Genomic DNA, 10885 nt, shown 5'->3' on the forward strand with positions numbered 1-10885 from the left:
ATAGCTAAGAATACTGAATACTGGGGGGAGCTGAACAAGAAAAGTAATGGGTATAAATACCAGAGGTGTCCAAACCAGCAGAAAAACAGGTGTTAGAAATCTAAGTTTGCTTGTAGAAAGAAAAGGAGTGTATTTGCTCTGGGGGAAGAAAAAAATCTACTGGGATTTAAGACAGAGATAGCAGATGTACACATCTTAAAAAGAGAAGGTACACAGCACCATTAAAAAAGTTAAGAATCTCTGTGTTGGTAAAGATTTTCTCTCCAACCTAATACACAATTATTAAAGCTCTCCAACACGTTATTATGTGATTGAATGTATGTACAACTGCAAATCATAACAGTATGACAGTACTGGTGTGTGGAGGATGAAATGTATTCTCATGTATCAGTATTACAGAAGTTATTCCTGAGTCACTTCAGAAATTGTTCTGTCCCCTGTGCTCCTTCAGGTCCTAACGTTTCTGAATGATTTTTCTGTTGTTCATCACACTGTGGTGATGAATGACAATGAGAACAAGGACTGGGTAGTTACCTCTCCTCTAGTGTTTGGTCTTTACCTCCTTCAGGATCAAGAAGGGGCCATGATCCCCAGTTATGAGAGCATTACCAAACCAGCTATTTCTTTTTAGTGTCATCAAAACTACTGGGGGGGTTTTTTGGGGGGGTTTTGGGGGTGATGGGAAAAAGGCAGCTTATAAAGAGATCAAATAGTTAATTTCCAGTTCTTCGAAAAAGAAAGAGGTTCCCTGAGGCTTATACTGCAACTTGGTATTTATTGAACTTTAAGCTACAACCAACAGGCTGGTTAATAACAATTCGTGCAGCTGTCAATCTTTTTGACCAATGTCATCAATATTTCATGCTGCCAAATAACAACAATTAAGAACTAGGGCTGGAAGAAGCACTTAGGGCAAAAGTGTTTCTTACACTATAATGAAATCGACGGTGTAGGACAGACATTTCCTGTGGGCATTCAGAGAAAGGCTTTTTTGTATTTTTCTTTTCAAAACAGCAAGAATCAGTGTTCTTTATTACACACTCAAAGTAATCGTGCACTGTACAAATCTCCTAATGTTAACTCATAAAACTCAAAGTAGAATTTTTTTGAATGCATATTAGTTAAGAAAATTAGATTTTTTAACCTGAATGTGGTGCCTATAATTTTATGAACAGAACATTTTTTGCAAGAATTTCTGTAAACTCTTTTTAAAAAACTTTTTTTCAATGTTCATATTTCACATTAAATTAATCATACCAAAAGTTCTGCTTCCAATCATAAACATAATTATGGAAAAATACCATCACTCCAAATATTCTCCCTTGCTCCTTCTCCCCGCAGCTGTTATTGCTGAGCATGACTCCACATGGTGTGGGACATCCCTTTGGTCAGGTGGGGTCAGCTGTCCTGGCTGTGTCCCCTCCCAACCTTTTGTGCACCCCTAGCATCCTTGCTGACACAGTGGAGTGAGAAGCAGAAAAGGCCTTGATGCTGTGTCAGAACTATTCAGTAATAGCTAAAACATCAGTCTGTTATCAACACTGTTTTGTCACAAATCTAAAGCACAGCACCCTACAAGCTGCCACAAAGAAAATCAACTCTATCCCAGTCCAAACCAGAACAGCACAGGCATGGTTCCTTGTTATGGAAGTGTGGGTCACGACTGCCGAAAAAGCTTTTCTCCCATCTTTCAAATTTGAACTACGAAAAAAAGGGGTCATCTGTGTTACTGTATGTGGACAGCACAACACTTCAAATATTGTGTTAAGCTTCCAGTTAATAAATACTTGCCAGCTGATTTTATCTCTGAGGAAAAAAAAAAAAAAGTTATTAAGATCCCAAAGGTGTTCCTTGATAATGAATCCCTGTGTTCATGCTGAAATGAGTTAAGATGATTCAATGTGGCTGAAGACAAGTATGTTCCAAATTTATATTGCTGCATGTTGTATCTTCTACTGAACAAAAAAAATGGAGAAAGAACATGAACATGTGGTAGGTTAGCACACAGTTTAGTAGCATATTGTTTAGACTGCAAAGCCAAGCTTTTTCACTAATACTATGAACATTTTGATAAGTGTGCTATTTGTACTTCCTTTCTTTCTGCAGAAAATATCAACATTTCAGGATCATTCTTGGACTATTTTGCATCAAGAAAACACACATTGCATGGCACATTAAACTGAAACGTTGGTGCATTGGCTCAGCAAAATACATTATTTGCTCTCTGGACTGGAAGACTAAAACATAAACTTACCAACCAGCACTGTGTAGAACGTGTTGTAAACTAAATATTTTGTTATTGGTTGTGGGGCAGAAGAGGGTTTCTCTGTATGTGCAGAATTTCTCAGAAGATTAAAGGTGATTTAATCTTCTAAGATAAAATGCAGACTTGCAATTCAATAGAAGCTACATCTTATCTTCTCATTGTGGAGGAACCAGAGCTAGAGGAAGGGAACACCAACAAAACAGTATTCTGACATAGCAAAATAGGATGATCTCAGTACATTCAGAGAATATATTTTAAAAATGTTTTCTTAGTATTCATTAGATTTGAAAAGATTTGAAAAAGCTTTAGATTTGAAACACCATTATTGGAAAATGGGCAGGGTCTAAAAAATGTGTGTATTTGTAAACAGAAAATCTGCAAAAATAAACCCACCAATTTGTAATTATGAAATGGAACTGAGCATTTTGAACTCCTATTTTTTTTTTATACAAGCATTCTGAAAAAGATTATTTTGTTGTTGCATGTAAAGTAGAGGCTGGTTTACATTTGTTTACATTGTTTTAAATTCATAAATTATGCCAAGAGCAAAGTCACTTGCAAAAGCTAGAATGACAATTTCTGGAAGACTAAAAAATAAAAAATAAAAATTTAAGACTTCCTCAGCCTGGGGAATACAGTCTAGGCTATTTTAGATGAATCAAGACTTTTAATCCCTTTCCATTTTATCTCATTCTCCAATAGTTTTTTCTGATCAATAGGTAATCTTGGTCTCCTTGAGAAGTTTAAAACAGACACCAGTTATTCAAATTTTCAATATAATAAAGATCTGAAATTGCCTACTGCTTTGAGCATGTCAAGAATGTTGTCATTTAACTCAAATGTAATTTTTTATTACTTTTTCTATTTGTTTGTGAAAAAGCTAGGAATTTAACTGATAGATCTTAGTTTTCTACAATTCACATACAGATGAATTTCTGTAGCAATGAAAAAGTCATCAGGGTAGTTCATATAATTAAAAATAAAGGCATGAGCTGGTTCTGGAATGTGCAGTTTGCAAAACAGTGGCTTCAGGTTACAGAACCACAGTGATAGAGGCAAGCTCTGCCCTGTACTACACAGTGCAATGTCTCTAATTAAAAAAAAAACTCAAGGGCACAAGGTCAGGTACAGAAGAGCTCTTTGGATCTTCCCAGTCACAAGGGTTAAGGTGAATCTGCTCTGAGCCATAGCTCCACTCTGTTTCCTGTTAAGTTCAAATGTTAAGGAGGATCCTGATCCTCTGAAATTGTTGGAAGTGTCCCATTCACACCAGCATGCCCGAAGTTTTATTTGTGCATTATGAGTTGGTCTTGGGGTTTCTGTGGTGTTCTCAGGAATGAGAAATTCTCTGTCCTCTCACAGTGTTTAAACTCATTTGGAGCAAGGCCATTATATGCATCAACCTGTGTGATTCAGTCTTCCCACAAAAATACTCATATTTTAAAGGAAGGGATCTACAGCATTTGGGGAATGCTTCCTCTCATGGTGGAGAGGATGGACTTGCATGGACAAAGACTTTTTTTACCAACTTTCTTTATATGTAAACCTCAACTTGCTCTGAATAATGGCTGCTATTTTGAGAGAATTGTTGACTGACACAAATGTATTTACTATGCTCAGTTTTTCATGTCTATACCAAACTTCTAGGTAAGAGTTTATGACCAAAGAATGTCTCAGTAAGATAAAAGAATCCTTCAGCGTTCAGGTCAGCTCTCTGCACAGTTTTCTTGTACCTTTTCACATATGCTTTGCTATTTTCTCCCACACCTTCCTCATTCTTTTTCTGAGCTCCAGCCTGGATCTGAACAGCCTATTAGAGCCAAAGAATAGACTTTGGTAATATATAGAGCTATTTTTACAGGAGTTACTTTTTATTCAGTTGATGTCAGTAATATCTTCCTCTGCCCATGTACCTAAAAAACACAAAGTGAAATGCTTCTTTTCCTAGAAAGGACATGATCATAATAAACCAATTCTTGCTAATTTATATTTTTTCAAAGGTGTCCCTTCTGGATGACCCTTTGGCTGCTGAATATTACAGTTAAGTTGGTACATGCTGTTAAAAATATTGCTCTATTTTGCCTTTAGCAGTCAAGCAGCAAAATATTTCTCAGCATGAAAACAAAATGATAAAGATAAGGCAGTTAATAATTGCAAGATATGCTACTGTATCTCCTGTTATTAAGATGAGTAACATGAGAGGATTTGGAATACATATCCTCAATTATTTTTGTCTATCTAATGAGGAATACAGAACCAATGTAAAAAAAAACCAAATCATATACCCACAAAGTCAGGTTTTATTTTATAGATTTTTTTTTTAATTCATGGCTTTTTCTTTGCTGAAAAGATCTATAATTCCAATAAGATTTTTAAGTAATTTTATCAATTATTTGAAAAATTAACACATGCCAGTGCAAATATTGGGAAAGTTAATGTTGTTATAGCTGGATTTTTCTGAGGTACCCCCTAAAAAGGGCTTTTCCTGGACATAAAAGCTTCATGTACTGTACCTTGAGTGTGACATCAGCCCTGCTATCTTACCCTGCAACAACTTCTGTTCCCACGATGCCTTGAGACAAGGGTGTAGAAAGGACACAAAGCAGAGGAAAAATGAAGTCCTTCAGAAAATGGATGCTTGATTTAAGAATAAGGTAATTGCACCTACTTGTACAGCACAAGTAACCCAGCCCAGTGGTCCAGGTAGAAAGACGTGGTGTTGCAAAGGTTTAAGGATAAAACTAAGAGCCTTTCTTCATTTCCCCATTTCATTATCAAACAGCAGCACAATGAATTTTTATACAAAAATAATCTCATTAGCTGTATATGAAATAAACACTTTTTCTACTGAATGCTTATGGGAAGACTATTGCAGACCCTTTCTCCTCTAATTTCTCCTTTTAGTTAGTTCAAAAGCAAAAAAAGGATATAAACTCTCTATAAATGTATATAACCATAAAGAACTTTTCACAGATGTTGCTTGAAGGGAATTCTCTGTCTTCTGTGCTGTGTTTAATCAAAACTGCATTCATATTTGATGAAAGAGCCTTTTTGGCACTCCAAATCACCTGTTAGAGAGAATAAAGAAAATGTGGTGGCTGAAGTGGTTCTGTTACAGAGTTCTTCAGAAGGGACAAACCATTTTGTGAAGAGCAGAGCTCCTGGAAACCAGAGGCTTTCTTCTCCCAGAAGTCTGTCCTCCTGCAGTGCTGTAGATGCTGCCTCATCTCAGGGCTCGTGCTTTCAGTCTTTCTTGATGAAGAGACCTAGCAGAGACCCCTGCTTCAGCTGCAGAAAGGACAAAACTAAGCAGGATTCATCTGGATCCGGATGCTGGATTATAGCTTTTTAACACAATCTTCCCTAACTCTTTAAACATTGGCAGATTAATCAAAATACCTAATTTGTGGGCTAAGTGACATGTACTTCTTCTGCCCAAAACATATGTTATGGTACCACTACTACTCCAAATTCAGAAAATATTTTTAAGTATTTTCAAGGAATTCTTTTGTGTCTTCATTTTATTTAGAAAAAAAACAGTGAATCAAGAGTTGCAAGAGAACTTGATATGCATAAATAAATAATGGAATTGTAGAATCATAGAATGGCTTGGGTTGGAAGGAGATCACCTAGTAATAAGAAATAAAAAAATGTCTGTGAATCTTTATTTTCTCCTTCTCTGAGCCAAAAATAGTTTGTCAAATTTTGCTTTGAATATATGGTTGCTGTTGCTAAATCACTGAAATTGTACAAAATTAATAAGGTCCCATCAGTTTGCCTTGTGAAAAACATTACTGAGTCCTTATCTGACAGCTCAAATGATTCTGTGATACCTGTCATCTCCACTGTCATGAGTAACTTGGTAAGAGTTATGTATCGCCCTACTCTGTTTTCATGTTCTGAGGGCATCCAGATTTTAAAGATCATAAACCTTTAAGCAACATGAGAAACATCAGTCTTTTTTCTATAACATGAAAACGTTAAATTAATTAGAAAAAAAAAAAAATCTGTGCCCTTACAGAAAAATAGGTCCATTCCTCTGAAGGTTTTACCAAACAGTAATAGGACATTGCAACTTTATGTGCCATAAATACATTTCAGCATGTATAATTCTCCTTGTTATATATTATTTCCTAGCAGAGACATCAACAGCAGGACCTATTGCTTAATTATATTACTAAGTTTTAGTAGCTAATTTCTTTAGCTTACAACATGGATTGTATAGCAATATATTTCTTTTATTTTTAGTGGGGAAAAAAACCTGTTGTAGTGGGCAAACCATTTTAGCAAGAGCCTTTTCATTTACTTTAAACTGGTTTAGCATTGAGGATTAAAGTATAATTCAATGTATAAGGGTCTTTGCTTCACAGGGAATAGTAACTAGTTAGTCAGTAAATTCAGAATATTAGAAAAAGTACTGCTGGAGGGGACATAAAAAGGCCATTTGTCTACCACCTTTTCATCAATTATTGCCAAATTTAAAAAACACTAAATTAGGGAGATAAAAAATTAAACAAAATTTTCTCTAATATGTGACCTCAGACTCCAGACAAAGTATGACCTTTGCCACATGTATTTTAGGGTGTTTATAATTTTCTCTCAGCCCTGCTTCTCAAATTTTTCAAGTGTTTCTAACAGGAATAGGAATCAAACTCTCATCAAGTTTCCATTGATCAGGAAGTGGGTGGAATTTTAGAATTGCTTCAGATTGTTTCGTAGTCCAGTGTAAAGTAGAAACACAAGAAAGGGTTAAATTAGGATTTCTCCTAATTGAAGCTGGCATTAATTGATACCATTCTGTTTTCTCCCATCTGAAAGTCATCTTCACCCTGAAATAAGGACCTGCAAATGGGCCTGTAAATACCACAGCATGCTATGTCTGCTTTCATTTCCAAGTAAGAACTGGGGTGCTACTGCCACAAAACTCAGCATCAGCTCTTCTGCCCTGGCCACAGGCTCACTGTGTCTCCAGTGTCTTCACAAAGGCAGTCACCTGTTCTTTCTTCCAGTTGATTCTATGACAGAATATCCTGAGTTGGAAGGGATCCACAAGGATCACCAAATCTGTATTGAATGGTTGGCTGCAGGTAATAACCCACCCAAAATTGGTAACTACTTACTTAGCAGTTAGTAATTATTAACGACTTTCTTTCTTTGAGCTGTCTTTGCACTTTAAAATCCAGCCACAAGCCAGACTGTTATTATTTTAGTTTCCAGAGCTGTGTGGGGTTTGTTGTTTGTTTGGGTTTTTCGCAGTTAGAGGAACTATTTCAACATCCTAAAAGTTTTGGAATAATGATCTTCTTTTTCCTCATGGCAAAGATCTATATTGTAAGTAGACTAGTAAAATATCACTGTTCCAAAAAAAAATCTTAGAAATTGATCTGGAAGGGAGCTGAGAAAGTTAATTAATTCTCCCTGCTGAGGAAGGATCTACTGTTCCTGTATGATTTCTGACAGACATTCCTAGTTTATTTTAGCAAGTACCCATGTTAGAAAGGTCACAGTCTCCTGAGCAAGCCTTTCCCATGTATAGGTTTGAGAGTTTGTTCTCATGTTTAACCTAAATCCTCTTTTCTGCAGTTTAAGTCAGTTTAAATACAGTGAGCTGATATGTTTTCCATTGGTGTGGAATTAGTGTCTTTTGTGTTGGAAAATCCCTCAGGTTTGTGGGCATGAGAGGGTTAAGGAGAGTATAGACTCTTTTTGGCTGCCCAAATGAAAAAAAATAAGAGGTTTCTAACTCATTAATCAAGAATTACACTTCTGTTAATGATGCTGATAATTTATATGTAGTTTTACTCTCCTTCCCTCAAAGCTGTGCAAAATCATGTGAAGGGTTTTTGTGGATGAGCAGGTTAATTAGTTTTCTGATGAACATTCTATAGCTGTCACCTATGGTCCCTGCAAAGAAAAATGGATTCATTGTAATAAACAGAATTGAGTTTTTAAAACTAAGTATTAGTAATAACAGTGGATGTATTTTTGCCAACATGTCAATATCAGTCTTTTTGTTGCATGTGTGAAAACTTCCACTTTCTGCAGCAGGCCACTGCTCTTTGAATCTTCCTGGAATGTGCACTCAAGAAAGGGAGGATGCTGAAAAAATAGTGGAAGAGCTGTTGGACAACCAGCCTGGCCATGCAAGTGGATCAAGAAATCCAACCCCAAATGGTCTGTTAGGAACAGACATCAAATTTGCATCTGTGCCTTGGACAGAGCACAGTCCTGTGACATGAGGTTCCTCCTGTTTTTCAGTGAGAGGAGGGAGGAAGGAGGATGGCTGCTGGATCCTTGGATCCAAATCACCCACCAAATATGTCTGCTGGAATCTGACCCCATCTTTGGAGCACAAGTCAAGTGACTGGAGTTTAAAGGTGAATCTAAGCAGCTTCCACCTTTTATCAGAAAGGAGGAAACATCTTTGTTACCATGAGGGGGCAACTTAAGGAAGGAGGAATTTAAAAAGTAATTGGTCTCAGACAGGAGGTTTTGTAGCCCAAAGTTTCAGATCCACTCAATTAGCAAAACATCACATTTAGCAAAAGATTTAGTACAAAAATGAGATTGAATCTCAAGAGGAAGAAAGTAGAAAATGTGGGTGATGATCAACAATGATCTCCTTTCCAAGAAGCCCAGGCCTGAAGGTTATGGCTTTCTGACCCAGGGTTTGCCCACAGTCCAGAGAGCAGGTCTAATTGAGGAATATTCCCAGCAGAACCAAGGAGATTCCTTAAGTAACTGCAATAAAAGTTCATATTTGAATTTTCACTTGTTTACCAAGCTTAGGTAGTTCCACTTAGTGTCAAGCCACTAAGGAACCATCAAAAATAAACAAAATGTAGAACACAAGCCCTGTTTAGTACTACCTAAATTCCCCTCACACTAGGCTGTCCTTAATTCTTTTTTGTCTGTCCTTTTATTGTGGGAGAATTTGACCTCCATTAGAAAAGCATCTGACACAGTCTTGGATGTCTTCAGCAACACTGGATCTACTTCTTTAGAAATGAGATTTCCTGGCCATTGATGACTCATGAAATAGGATCCCTGTAGGGTTAATGGAAAAATAATTCAATATATTAAGAAACACATACTATAGAAGCAATTAGTGTCAGTTTATCAAAATTTCTTCTACCTATCTCAGTGTTCCACTTAGCACAATGTCTGTCTGATCAGTAGAAGTGTCTAAGTTATTTACCAGTGAAAAAATAATAATATCGTGCAGCACAAACCACAATAAACATAATTTATTCCAGTAATTCTGCATAGTCCTTTTAAAGGACAAGTCAAGGTTAGGTAATGAAAATAAAAATTTGTCTGTCAATCCTTCATCCTACATTTCCATGCTTTATTAATTGGGCTAAACTGAAAGCTCATCTAAATCATATCCCTAAAAGTGGCCACAGTATCATGGGTGAGGTGAGCACTGCAGTTTATTGGCAGACCCCAGAAAGAAAACACAAATACTACACCAGGCAACACCCAGGGGAGAGCATGAAGAACTCCTCTTAAGCCCTACAGTTTGTCAGCAAAAATATCTATATGGTAAAGGAATTTCTGCTGACAGCTTAGGATGGAATTTCTTTATTTTCCTACTATTATGTCCCAGTGATTATACATTTTTTATACATTTTATGTTTTCCCAATCCAATTCAGGACAATGAAGTTATCTCAAATTTCATCTCTGGGCAGTTTGAGGTGAAATGTCTGAGTTTGCAGCCTGGGAGCATGATGTGCTCTGCAAACCATTAATGGCATCTAGTTAACTTCTTAAATTACTCCAGTTAGATCCACCAGGAGTGATCACTGCTGACCTTGCCAGGCAAGGCCAGAAACTGGTGTCCAGAGCAAGCCAGGCAGCTTGCTGTCCATCCTCTTCAACATGCTCCTTCACAGTAGGATTGACACGTTTCTCTATTATTGTAGGCCTGAAGTGCCTCCATGTGCTTTTAGAATTTTAAAGTTCCAGAGCATTTCCATGAAAGGTTAACTATTTTCTTCCCAAATATTAGGTATGTTTCTATTAATTCAATTAATGTAAGTATCAGTTGCTTTAAAAACTAATTTCAGATACAGAACAAAAGGAAACCCACAATTTTGAAACATCCTTCACTACATTTCAATTGTGAATGTGTTCAGAATTTTTTATTTGTATAATCTTTGGATAACTTGCCTTCATTTTAAATGTTTCACATGTACTTTCAGTATCTGTCATATATTGCTGATGACTTATTTTAAATAAGAAAATTTGACAAGGTTCTGTCTAATTGTATTGCTGTGGTATGATTTTTTTCAAATCTGTATTTACCTTCTGTTATATTTGCATATACATATTTTGTGGTAAATGCTAATTGGAATTGTCAGAGTTTTCTTTCAATTTAATTAGCACACAGAAAAGAGTGGAAATCTCTTTTAATTAAAATAACATTTATTAAGACTGCACAGAATATCATTGTTGTTGGAGTTTTATAGGTAATCATGAGCATTTTTCCTGTCAAATTACAGAATAGGTTGACATATGAAAATTCCTGCAAAGTTACAAGGCTGGAGTAGGGATGCCTTTTGGCTCCTTGATTTATTCCATTTTCACCCATTCCACACAAAGCATAAAACATCCAC

Source organism: Onychostruthus taczanowskii, unplaced genomic scaffold (assembly GCF_017590055.1).
Source record: "Onychostruthus taczanowskii isolate IOZ18803 unplaced genomic scaffold, ASM1759005v1 scaffold3, whole genome shotgun sequence".
In the NCBI taxonomy this organism is placed as follows: Eukaryota; Metazoa; Chordata; class Aves; order Passeriformes; family Passeridae; genus Onychostruthus; species Onychostruthus taczanowskii.